Source organism: Mustela nigripes, chromosome 14 (genome assembly GCF_022355385.1).
Source record: "Mustela nigripes isolate SB6536 chromosome 14, MUSNIG.SB6536, whole genome shotgun sequence".
Taxonomy (NCBI): Eukaryota; Metazoa; Chordata; class Mammalia; order Carnivora; family Mustelidae; genus Mustela; species Mustela nigripes.
The window spans coordinates 40,642,605-40,656,710 of record NC_081570.1 but is presented as its reverse complement, the minus strand read 5'-3'; positions in this window follow the sequence as shown (position 1 = coordinate 40,656,710).

Genomic DNA, 14,106 nt, shown 5'->3' with positions numbered 1-14,106 from the left:
AGAAAGAGAGAGAGGGGCAGAAGGTATATTGGAGCAAATTATAGTAGAGAACTTCCCTAATTTGGGGAAGAGAACAAGCATCTGTGCCAGGAGGCACAGAGAACCCCCCTCAAAATCAATAAAAACAGGTCAACATCCCATCATCTAACAATAAAACTTACAAGTCTCAGTGGCAAAGAGAAAATCCTGAAAGCAGCTCAGGACAAGAGGTCTGTAACACACAACTGTAGAAATATTAGACTGGCAGCATACCTATCCACAGAGACCTGGCAGGCCAGAAAGGACTGGCATGATATATTAAGAGCACTAAACAAGAAAGCTATGCAGCCAAGAATACTATATCCAGCTAGGCTGTCACTGAAAATAGGAGAGATAAAAAGCTTCCAGACAAACAAAAACTAAAAAGAATTCGCAAACACCAAACCAGGCCTACAGGAAATATTGAAAGGGGTCCTCTAAGCAAAGAAAGAGAGCCTAAAAGTAACATAGATGAGAAAGGAACAGAGATAATATACAGTCGCAGTCACCTTATAGGCAATACAATGGCACTAAATTCATGTCTTTCAATAGTTACCCTGAATGTAAATGGGCTAAATGCCCCAGTCGAAAGACACAGGGTATCAGAATGGATTAAAAACAAACAAACAAACAAGACCATCAATATGCTGTCTACAAGAAACTCATTTTAGACCCAAGGACACCTCCAGATTTAAAGTGAGGAGGTGGAAAACCATTTACCATGCTAATGGATATCAAAAGAAAGCTGGGGTGGCAATCCTTATATCAGATAAATTAAATTTTAAGTCAAAGATAATAATAAGAGATGGGAAAGGACACTGTATCATACTTAAAGGGTCTGTCCAACAAGAAGATCTAATAATTTTAAATATCTATGCCCCTAACATGGCAGCAGCCAATTATATAAACCAAATAATAACAAAATCAAAGAAACACATCAACAATAATACAATAATGGTAGGGGACTTTAATACCCTCCTCACTGAAATGGACAGATTACCCAAGCAGAAGATCAACAAGGAACTAAACACTCTAAATGACACACTGGACCAGATGGACATCACAGATATATTTAGAACATTCCATCCCAAAACAACAGAATACACATTCCTCTCCAGTGCACATGGAACATTCTCCAGAATAGATCACATTCTGTGTCACAGATCAGGTCTCAACCAGTACCAAAAGATTGGTGTCATTCCCTGCATATTTTCAGACAACAATGCTTTAAAACTAGAACTCAATCACAAGAGGAAAGTTGGAAAGAACTCAAAAACCTGGAGGCTAAAGAGCATCCTAATAAAGAATGAATGGGTCAACCAGAAGTTAAAGAAGAATTGAAAAAACTAATGGAGACAAATGATAATGAAAACGCAACTGTTCAAAATCTCTGGGACACAGCAAATGTGGTCTTGAGAAGAAAGTATACAGCAATACAAGTCTTTCTCAGGAAACAAGAGAGGTCTCAAGCACATGACCTAACCCTACACCTAAAGAAGCTGGAGAAAGAAAAGCAGAGAAAGCCTAAACCCAGCAGGAGAAGAGAAATAATAAAGATCAGAGCAGAAATCAATGAAATAGAAACCAAAAGAACAGAAGAACACATTGATGAAACTAGGAGCTCGTTCTTTGAAAGAATTAATAAGATTGATAAACCCCTGGCCAGACTTATCAAAAAGAAAAGAGAAAGGACCCAAATAAATAAAGCCATGAATGAAAGAGGAGAGATCACAACCAACATGGAAGAAATACAATTATAAGAACATATTATGAGCAACTATATGCCAGCAAATTTGACAATCTGGAAGAAATGGATGCATTCCTAGAGACATATAGACTACCAAGACTGAACCAGGAAGAAATAGAAAACCTGAACAGACCCATAACCAGTAAGGAGACTGAAACAGTCATCAAAAATCTCCCAACAAACAAGAATCCAGGGCCAAGCGGCTTCCCAGGGAATTCTACCAAACATTTAAAGAAGAATTAATACCTCTTCTCCTGAAACTGTTCCAAAAAATAGAAATGGAATGAAAACTTCCAGTCATTCTATGAGGCCAGCATTTCCTTGATCTCAAAACCAGACAAAGACCCAATCAAGGAGAATAACAGACCAATATCCTTGATGAACACCAATGCGAAAATTCTCACCAAAATAGTAGCCAATGGGGTCCAACAGTACATTAAAAGGATTATTCACCACGACCAAGTGGGATTTATTCCTGGGCTCCAAGGTTGGTTCAACATTCGCAAATCAATCAATGTGATATAAGATATTAATAAAAGAAAGAACAGGAACCATATGATCCTCTCAATAGATGTTGAAAAAGCATTTGACAAAGTACAGCATTCTTTCTTTCTTTCTTTTCTTCTTCTTCTTCTTTTTTTTTTTTTGTTTGTTTTCAGCATCCTTTCTTGATCAAAACTATTCACAGTGTAGGCAGAGAGGATATATACCTCAATATAATCAAAGCCATCTATGAAAAACCCACAGCAAATATCATTCTCAATGGGGAAAAATTGAGAGCTTTTCCCCTAAGGTCAGGAACACAGCAGGGATGTCCACTATCACCACTGCTATGCAACACAGTACTAAAAGTCCTAGCCTCAGCAATCAGACAACAAAAAGAAATAAAAGGCATCTGAATCAGCAAAGAAGTCAAACTCTCACTCTTTGCAGATGATATGATACTTTCTGTGGAAAGCCCAAAATACTCCACCCCAAAACTCTAGAACTTATCCAGGAATTCAATAAAGTGTCAGGATATAAAGTCAATGCACAGAAATCAATTGCATTTCTATACACCAACAGCAAGACAGAAGAAAGAGAAATTAAAGAGTCAATCCCATTTACAAGTGCACCCCAAACCATAAGATACCTAGGAAAAAACCTAACCAAAGGGGCATAGAATCTGTACTCAGAAAACTATAAAGTACTCATGAAAGAAATTGAAGAAGACACAAAGAAATGGAAAAACATTCCATGCTCATGGATTGGAAGAACAAATATTGTGAAAATGTCTATGCTACCTAAAGCAATCTACACATTTAAAGCAATCCCTATCAAAATACCATCAATTTTTTCAAAGAATTGGAACAAATAATCCTCAAATTTATATGCAATCAGAAAGGACCCCAAATAAACAGAGGAATGTTGAAAAAGAAAACCAAAGTTGGTGGCATCACAATTCCAGACTTCAAGCTCTATTACAAAGTTATAATCATCAAGACAGCATGGTACTGGCACAAAAACAGACACATAGATCAATGAACAGAGTAGAGAGCCCAGAAACGGGCCTTCAACTTTATTGTTAATTAATCTTCGACAAAGCAGGAAAGAATGTCCAATGGAAAAAGGACAGTCTCTTCAACAAATGGTTTTGGGAAAATTGAACAGCCATATGCAGAAGAATGAAACTGGACCATTTCCTTATACCACACACAAAAATAGACTCAAAATGGATGAAAGACCTCAATGTGAGACAGGAATCCATCAAAATCCTTGAGTAGAACCAAGGCAACAACCTCTTCCACCTCAGCCGGAGCAACTTCTTCCTAGGAACATCACCAAAGGCGAGGGAAGCCAGGGCAAAAATAAACTATTAGGACTTCATCAAGATAAAAAACTTTTGTACAACAATTGAAATAGTCAACAAAACCAAAAGACAACTGACAGAATGGGAGAAGATATTTGCACATGACATGTCAGATAAAGGGCTAGTATCCAAAATCTATAAAGAACTTATTAAACTCAACACCCAAAGAACAAATAATCCAATCAAGAAATGGGCAGAAGACATGAACAGACATTTCTGCAAAGCAGACATCCAGATGGCCAACATACACATGCAAAAGTGTTCAACATCACTAGGAATCAGGGAAATAAAAATCAAAACCTTAGTGAGATACCACCTCACACCATTCAGAATGGCTAAAATTAACAAGTCAGGAAACAACAGATATTGGTGAGGATGCAGAGAAAGGTGAACTCTCCTATACTTCTGGTGGGAATGCAAGCTGGTGCTGCCACTCTGGAAAACAGTATGGCAGTTCCTCAAAAAGTTGAAAATAGAGTTACCTTACAACCCAGCAATCGCACTACCGTATTTACCCCAAATGTAGTGATCTGAAGGGGCACTTACACCTGAATGTTTATGGCAACAATGTCCACAATAGCCAAACTATGGAAAGAACCTAGATATCCATCAACAGATGCATGGATAAAGAAGATGTGGTATATATATTTACAATGTAATATTATGCAGCCATCAAAAGAAATGAAATCTTGCCATTTGCAATAACTTGGATGGAACTAGAGGGTATTATGCTGAGCAAATAAGTCAATCAGAGAAAGACAATTATTGTATGATCTCTCTGATATGAGGAATTTGAGAGGCAGGGAGGAGGGTTGTCAGGTGTAGAGGGGGAAAAATGAAACAAGATGGGATTGGGAGGGAGACAAACCATAAGAGACTCTTAATCTCATGAAACAAACTGAGGGTTATTGGGGGTTGCGGGGTAGGGATAGGGTAGCTGGGTTATGGACATTGGGGAGGGTATGTGCTATGGTGAGTGCTGTGAAATATGGAAGCCTGATAATTCACAGACCTGTACCCCTGGGGCAAATATAATACATTATATGTTAATAAACTAACTAAGGAAGGGAGTATACAGAAGAAAAAAGTTGAAGGACTGAGATCTGGGCACTCCAACATTTAGAGGTCAGGACATGAGAAACTAGAAAAAGAGACTAGAAGGATTATTAAAAATAGAAAGAAAGCCAGAAGAATGTAGTTTCTAGGAATCAAAAGAAAGAAGTTTTTCTGGAAACATTTGCTAGGAATGATCTAGTTCAGGGTTGGTCAACATTGGCACTGTTGATATTTTGGGCAGGATAATGTATTGTAGTGGAGGGCCGTCCTTCACATTGTAAGATGTTTAGAAACATCCCGCACATTTTACCCACTAGATGACAGTGTCCTCCCCACCACCTCTTCAGTTGTCGCAACCATTAGGGTTTCTGGGTATTACTAAATGTTCCCTGTAAGGTAGAGAGGGAGGGCAGCAGGCAAAATCACCTATGACTGAGAACCACTGATTTAGTAGAAAAGAAAAATATTCATGACGTTGGACGGAGAATGGGAGAATTTCTAAGGTGGTATCTTTGAGTTAGTGATAAGGGATGCAATCTACTGTCCAAGAAGAGGGCTTGGTCTGCTAGTTTCATGGACTATGAATCCACATTAACAGAGAAAACAGAGAGTATGGGCACAGATGCAGCTAAGTGGCTAGATGTGTTTTGTAGCAACCTAAGGAATGTCCTTAGATTCAACTCTTCTAGTTGCCTTTGTTTTCTCAGTAAAATAAGTAGCAGAGTAATCAGCCAAAAACAAGCACACAAAAGGAGGTCCTGGAGGTTTTAGGAGATGGGAGATCTGACAGGAGATCATCTAGGAGAATGAAAGACAAGCTAGACTAGTGAAATGTATGGTGCTTGCTGAGAAGCTTTACTATTCAGCAGTAAATTTCCATTAAGAGTAGAGTAAGACTAATTAACATTGTTGTGTGTTTTTTCCAGTCATACTCAGGGGTCTTGGCACACAGAATAAACTCAGAGTTGGATATGGGCAGGGTTGCATTCTTACCAAGGAATATCATGAAATGAAGGGTGGCCTGGGAGTTGACTATGAGCAAGGGAGTGATTATAATGATCGACCATAACATTTAAGCTGAGTAGAAAAGGAAGCAAGGGTATGAAGGGGGAAAGGGATGATAAAAAGGCCATAGCATCATCAGTGGAATATAAATCCCTGAGGTACTGAAGGATTGTTGGAGGTGAAGTACTAAAGACAGTGAGATGGAAATATAGGAGGTCAGGGTAAGGATAGGGTCTAGGGTATGACCAGAGTAATGAGTTTCAGAGTAGGGTAGGAAAGGAGTCACAAAGAAAGATGCACAGAGCTGAAGAGATGCCCAGAGCCACAGAATATCAGAGTCCAGGGCACAAGGAGGGACAACAAAACCTTACTGTAGTAACCATATAAACAATTAGCAATTTCTACCCTAGCTGGAATGATTATCCTTTTTTTGGTAATATTATTTATTCCTTTTGCCACTGACTGATTTCAGAGATGGCCAAGTAGATGAGGGAAATTCTGCAGGGAGCTTATGGAAAATGTTTTCTTATTCCAAAGAATGGTTTGTTTCCTCTTCCTCCTCTGGATTATGTGATGCCTGAAACTTTTGTAGCCACTCTTTTAGTAGCCTAAGGATAAACTTAACACTAAAATGTCAGAGAGATGGACAGAGCATGGGCTATTGATGACACTGTTGAACCATTGTACCAATCGATCCTGGAGATGGCCCTACTCATAAAGCAATATTCCTATTTTGAGAAATAATAAGTTATCTTATTTTTAAGTCAGTTTGCATTAGGTTTCTGATACTCACAGCCAAAGCATCTGATAACCTGCCCTTGAGGAGCCCCTTGCCTGTGGGAAAGCCAGGAAACAGATGAACACACCTCAATATGTCACATGCTGGAAAACCAGGGGGCTGTGAGATCCTTGTATAGGTGCCCAACCAGACTGAGAGTCAGGGGAGCCTTCCCAGGTGAGAGTAGTCCTTAAAGGTCAATAAGGATTTGGAAGGCAAAAGAAGGTTCCTGGGGAGAGGGAATGGGATATGTGATGGGGAAATGGTAAAACAACAAACAAACAAACAAACAAAACACTCAAAACTTAGTAGTTTTATAGCTAGCAGGAATTCTGGATGACCTCAACAAAAATACTAACATTTGCCAATCAAAAAAGTCACATACGTCAGAAGTTCATTAGTTGCTTATCCAGTATTCACCTTCCTTCTTTCCCTTCCTAACCATATCTGTGTTTTCCTTTGGGAGCTACTTCTCCCCTCCTGTGTGACTGACTCCAACCCCAGCTCTAGAGGTAGCCTCTGACTGACAGAAAAAAACTAGAGTTTTTTTATGTCCCTTGACATGGTGATTGTTCAGTAAATGAGGTACAAATCAATCAAATTTGGCAGTCTTCTGGTTACAGAAGATAGTTCACAGGTAGGGTGGACAAGTTTGGGGCTTTTACTCACTGGTTTCGAGAAATGATACTCTCTCTTCCTGCATATAAACAAAAAAGCATATAATCTTCCTGCTAGATGCTGATTTGTGTCCATGGGGGACCCCTGCAAGGATTATAAGCTACACACATAGGAGGTCAGAAATGAGACAACTGAGGAGAGCAATTGAGGAAAAGCCCTGAATGAACTGTAGGGAAGTCTGTCCAATTACTTGATTTTCAGTTACAATTGCTAATATACCCTTTTGTTAGTTAAGCCCATTTGAATTAGATTTTCAGTTACTTGAAACTGAATGGTCCCAATCTGAAACACATATACAGAAGATTAGTATGTTCATTAGTAACCTACATTATATTTTATATTAGCTGATACAAGAGCAATTCATACATAACATAATGTTTTGTATCTTTAATTTCTTGGACACTAGATGATATACAGAATGTCTGGTTTCACACCAGACATCTGTCTACTCTAATGGCTTGGGGTGGGATACATAGATAAAACTCAGAAGTGGATGGGGGACAGTGTTTTATCTTAAAGATAAGGGAGAGCCAGGGGAAGGGGTTAGGGAAGTTAAACAAACAAAAAGTAATAACTTCCACAGTTTTGAGGACAAGTCATTTCAAAAAAGAAATATTTTCCCCCTGCCTTTTCCTTTCAATAAAATTCTTACTGACCTTCAAAATCTACTGATGTATTCAATAGTTATTTATTAAGCATTTAATTTGTGCCAGTCACAGCTGTAGGAATTTAGTATATAGCAGTAAACAAACCAGGAAAAATTCTTGCCATCACAGAGCTTAGGTCCTTTTCAGGCCAAAACAGTATCCTTTCCAAAATGTCGAGGGAGAGGGAGAGAGAGAATCTTAAACAGTCTCCACACTGACCGTGGAGCCAAGCAGGCGGGAATCTCATGACTCTGAGAGCATGACCTGAGCTGAAATCAAGAGTAGGACACTTAACCGATTGAGTCACCTAGGCATCCCTTTCTCAATCATATTTAATATATCCTTCTGCTTTATGGCACATTGTTCCATTGTAATTAAACTTATGATCTGCTTCAAGTTAGAGGTATTGCTTTAGGGGTCTCCTTCACTAGACCAAAGGGTTCCTGGGATCACAGTCTATGTTATTAATCTGCCTCCCAAGCACAGACCTGGTTCAGAACAAGTGCCACTAGGTATTTGCTGAATGAGAGCATGACCCTGTCTACAGTCCTAAAAGGGCAAGCAAGACCACATGGTGAACTCTCACTGTAGGCTCTGCCAGGCATTCATTTGGAGTGGTTGGGAGCCAAACTGTCATGAATTTAGGTGATCTGGGAGTTATACAGAAATGACATTCTCAATGAGTGATTATTATTGATAAGTGATAATAATAAAGTTCATGTATGACTGTGGGCATAATAGGAAATGAAAGTCTGGATAATTGTATTATGAAATTCAAACAGCTATGCAGCTTAATGAATGTTAATGGCTCTTTGATGAAGAAAGGGAACATGCCAATGAAAATGGTGACTGCAAGCATAAAAATATTTCTTTGGTTAAAACTTAACTCAAATGTTGGGCCACATATGCATTTAAGTATTTTATAAATTGTTATAACTTAGGGGCAAAGACCTCTGGTTTTTCAAAAAACAAAAAAGAATTACTGTAAAGATACAAAGCAATAGTTGGCTATAAAATGGTTGGTGTAAAATAAAATAAAATAAAATAAAATGGTTGGTGTTTATTGCTACACAGTCAACAGAGGGAGCCCATGTTACAAAACCTTATATAATTCCCTTATTGAATTTTGTACACTGGTAGAAAGTCAATAGGAGATATAGAAAGGAATAGGAGAAGTAGAATAGAATAGTTAAGGTACTGGACAAATTTGATTTGAAACTGTACTGGGAATCTAGAATCCATCTTATTAAACTGAGTTTAAGGGATGACGTCAAGTTAAAGGTATTTCAAAATAGCATACATGTGGGGCGCCTGGGTGGCTCAGTCTAAGCATCTGCCTTCAGCTTAGGTCATGATCTCAGGGTCCTGGGATTGAACCCCACATCGGGCTCCTTGCTTGGTAGGGAGCCTGCTTCTTCTGCCTCTGCTTCTCCCTCTCCCTCTGCTCCCCCTGCTTGTGTTCCCTCATTCTCTCTGTCAAAACAATAAATAAAATCTAAAAAAAAAAAAAAAAAAGCATACATGTACTAGACTTGTTTTTAAATCACTTTACACACTGCCAGCCAGCATGATCCTTTATTTTTAAAGTCATAGTTACAGAACTCTCCTGCTTAAAACCCTCCTGTGGCCTCTTCATTACTTAACATGACAAATGCAACCTTAGGGGGTGGGTGTATTAAAGGAGATAATCCATAGCACAGGATTTGGCACAGTAAATTGTCAGTAAATTCTTAGTATTATTTTTCACTATTGTGTCTTCTATTATGGTGATCCTTCAGAGTAGAATACTTTCCAACTGCCCCAATCCTACTACTCTCATCTGGTTAACTCCTTTATCGTACTCGTGGCTTCAGGATCCCAGAAGTTTTGCTTCATTCACAGTCTGGATGCTCTTCTGTAGTGATATGTTCTGTAGTCATATGCCCAACTTAAAAGCAGAGGCAAGATCCCATAAATTGTTCTGTCTCTAATGCCTAGCAATCAAGTGACCAGTCATCCAGGTTTGCCTGGGACCGTTACAGTGTTAGCACTAAAATTTCTAGGTCTCTAGAACCCCACAGTTCCAGGGAAACCAGATAGTTAGCCACTCTCCCAAAGATCTTGATACCTAAAAATAGTTCCATCAATAAATTTGTTTTCCAAGGCAAATTCTCTTTGGTGACTCATTTTTGCTTCATGGGTTTAAATTTCTCCAGTTATAACTAACAAATTTATAAACATATATTTTTATCCCCCGGGGTACAGGTCTGTGAATCGCCAGGTTTACACACTTCACAGCACTCACCAAAGCACATACCCTCCCCAATGTCCATAACCCCACCCCCCTTCTCTCAATCCCCCTCCCCCCAGCAACCCTCAGGTGGTTTTGTGAGATTAAGAGTCACTTATGGTTTGTCTCCCTCCCAATCCCATCTTGCAACATGGGGGCTTAAGTGGGTAGGAGAAGAATCAATGAAACAAGATAACTAACAAATTTAAACAAAATAACACCTAAGTCTTTTTTATACTCTGGATTTTAGAATTGGATGTCTCATTAACGTTTTGCCTACATTCAACATTTTATCACATCTATACCAAGGGAATTTTAACTATACTAATTCTCTCTATTTTTTTTTTTTAATTTTAAAAGATTTATTTATTTATTTTAGAGAGAGAGTGAAAACATGAGTGGGAGGGGCAGGAAAGGAAGAGAGAATCTCAAGCAGATGTCATACTAAGCACAGAGTCTGACACAAATCTCTCAATCTCAGAACCCTGAGATCACAACTTCAGCTGAAACTAAGAGTCAGAAGCTCAACAACTACACCACCCAGGTGCCCCAAAAAGATTTTTTTAATTGGTGTATAGTTGATACACTATGTTACATTAGTTTCATGTGAACAACATGGTGATTTGACAGCTCTGTATGTTATTCTATGTTCTCCACAAGCATGGTTACCTTCTGCCACCATACAATGCTATTACAATAGCATTGACTATACTCCCTACACTGTAACTGTCATCCCTCTGACTTATTCATTCCCAAACTGGAAGCCTATACCTTCCACTTCCCTTTACCCCTTAAATTTTCTTTTTTAAAAGTACTGCAGAAAATACTCATGAGAAATCTAATGAAAAGTAAAATATAAATCTTGTATCTATGGTGTAATCCCAATTTCATAAAATATGTATATTTTTGTATTTCATTGAAGAAAAGAGAATGTAATTATGAATACATGTTAATAAATTCTCCCACTTTCTTAGTTTTTAAAAATTTCTACAGTGATCATATGATTTTATAGTCAGTTAACAATGCCTACAAAACATCAATGTTTGTGGTAATGGGTGTCCTTTAAATAATTATTTTTCGGGAAACTAAAACTTTCCTTTTACATGAAGTTGTTGACAAAAGTTAACTAACTGAATACATGTTTCTTTTAACAGTGCTTCTCAAATATTAATGTGGGTCTGGGTTGGGCCTGTGATTCTGCATTTCTGACAAACTTCCAGGTGATGCCATTACTTCTGGCTCATGGACCATATTTTGGATAGTGGGCTTTAGAATATATGAATTCCAATCCATGTTTGACTATCAATTACAGTTTTTTCAACCATACTGTGCTTTGGTAGTGCTTCCCCAAATGACACACAGGAGAAATACAGGAAATATCTCATAATTCACCTTTCTGAGGTGTAGTGGTTGGGAGTTCCCACCTTAGAGTTAGTTGTCTTTTGTAAATGACAAGTCAATTGCAACAATATATGTTTGACCAACCAAAATACCAGAATCCTATGTTGACAGATGAAACATTGCTCTTCCCTCGGTCCCAACAGCAGGTTTTTGCATAAGATTCTGAATACCTGACATTGTTACATAATTCCAACTTCTCCAGTTCTAGGGCACTATTTTAACTTTCTGAAAAATGAAAAATTGCAAAAATTTCTCTCAAAAGTTGTTGAATATAGAAAAAAGAATTATTAGTGTTTTGAAAAGTATTCAAAATAGAAAATTAAGCGGTACTTAAGTGATGCAACCATTTAAGCCTCTGACTCTTGGTTTTGGCTTGTATCATGATCTGAGGGTTGTGGGATCAGACCCCAAGTCAGGTTCTGAACTCAGTCTGCTTGAGATTCTCTCTCTCCTTCCTCTTTCCCTCCCCAAACTTGCGCAATCTCTCTCTAAAAATAAATAAATAAATAAAATTTAAAAAAAATAGAAAATCAATGTGGCACTTCTCTAACACATGTTCCTTCCTTCTATTAACATAGACACACACCTCTTACGAAGAGCAGCTATGGAAGTTTCAATGATGCCAAGAAACATAGGACTAAATAAATCAAAAGGTTATAAAATCATATGTAAATGCTTTTCGGACAAATCAAAGAGTGCTTTCATCTAAATCCTTTATTTCTTTCCCACCCCTAAGGAAGATGGACAGTTTCTTTGATTAAAATAACAGTTTGAAGAGTTTTTTTAAAAGATTTTATTTATTCATTTGAGAGAGAGAGAGCACATGAGCAGGGGGTAGGGGCAGAGGGAGAGGGAAAAGCAGACTTTCTGCTGAGCAGGGAGCCCATGTAGGACTCGATCCCAGGACTCTGGGATCATGACTGGCCTAAGGCAGACACCTAACCTCAAGCCACCCAGGCACTCTGAAATGTTTTTTAAAGAATATTTTTAAGGTTTTTTTTTTTTAAGATTTTATTTATTTGCTAGAGAGAGAACAAGGGAGAGAGCACAAGCAGCGGGAAGGAGCTCCCACTAGCAGGGAGCCTGCTATGGGGTTGGATCCCAGGACTCTGGGATACTTAACCAACTGAGCCACCCAGGCACCCCAAGATTTTGTTTTCTCTTATTTTCAATATTCTTAAAAGTCTTAAAATCTTCCTTTCTTTAATATGACAAAATATTTATTTTTTACTTGTCTTCTAAATAGAATTTAATAATGTTTACTTCTAATTAAACTCTAAAATGTTATTAAAATAAAAGTAATCCCCAAACCTTAACTCAAAAAGTATTTTCTTTTTCTTCCTATTCCCTTTAAGTCTTTATATGCTGTGTTTGTATACGGCTAATCCTAGGGAATATAAAATGTTGTGCTGAACTTTTTCTCCTTAATGACAACAGAAAGAAAATTGTGCTTTCTTTTCAAGAATTTATTTGCTTGTGTATCATCATTATAAATAATATTTATATATCTCCTAGGTATTGCAATCATGTCTCATATTCTTTCATCTGGAAGCAGTTTGGTGTGTATTACTGATGTGTATTCATTAAAATGAGTATTATTTTAATAAACATTCATTTGTTCATTATAATTCATATTTACCTGAGTCATGCTAGAGGTCAACCCAGGGGTGTCTGGGTGGCTCAGTTGTTAAGTGCCTGCCTTCGGCTCAGGTTGTGATCCTAAGGTCCTGGGATAGAGTCCTACATGGGTCTCCCTACTCAGCAGGAAACCTGCTTCTCCCTCTCCCACTCCCCTGCTTGTGTTCCCTCTTTCGGTGTCTCTCTGTCAAATAAATAAATAAAATCTTTAAAAAGAAAAAAGTCAACCCAATGAGCATCTAAACTAGTAAGCACTTAAAACAGTACTACTATTACTTTAATAAATGAATACTGTTATTTCTCTTTAGAAAATATTTCTCTTTAGAAAATTTATTTAGGAAATAAATGTTTCATAAAAAATTAACAGGGCACCTGGGTGGCTCAGTGGGTTAAGCCACTGCCTTCGGCTCAGGACAAGACCTCAGGGTCCTGGGATCGAGTCCCACATCGGGCTCTCTGCTCAGCAGGGGTCCTGCTTCCCTTCCTCTCTCTCTGCCTGCCTCTCTCCCTACTTGTGATCTCTCTCTCTGTCAAATAAATAAATAAATAATCTTAAAAAAATAAAATTAACAAATTAAATGAAAACTTTTCAGGAAGGAAGAGGTAAAGATACAATTGAATTCTATTTTAATGGTAGATGGGGAGAGGGAATAATTATATTTAAAGGTAGGCTTATCTTTGAATTTCTTAAATAATTTCACAGAAATGTGACAAAATATTTTAATTTCATTCAATAAATTGCTGCTTCACCTTTTTAAAAAAAAAAATAAAGGTAAGCTTATGCCAAAAATTGATGGTACTCAGAATTACCCTTTAAAATGCCAAATTAGAGAGGAGGGGAGCCAACATGGCTTAATAAGAGGACCCTCAAATCACTTGTTCCATGGATACAACTAGAAAACAGTCACATCAGTGTAAATAACCCAGAAAGCAACCTGAAAACTGACAGCTCAAACTCCACAACTAAAGGTAGTGAAGAAGCCATATCAAAGAGGGTAGGAAGGGCAAAGACTAAGCGAA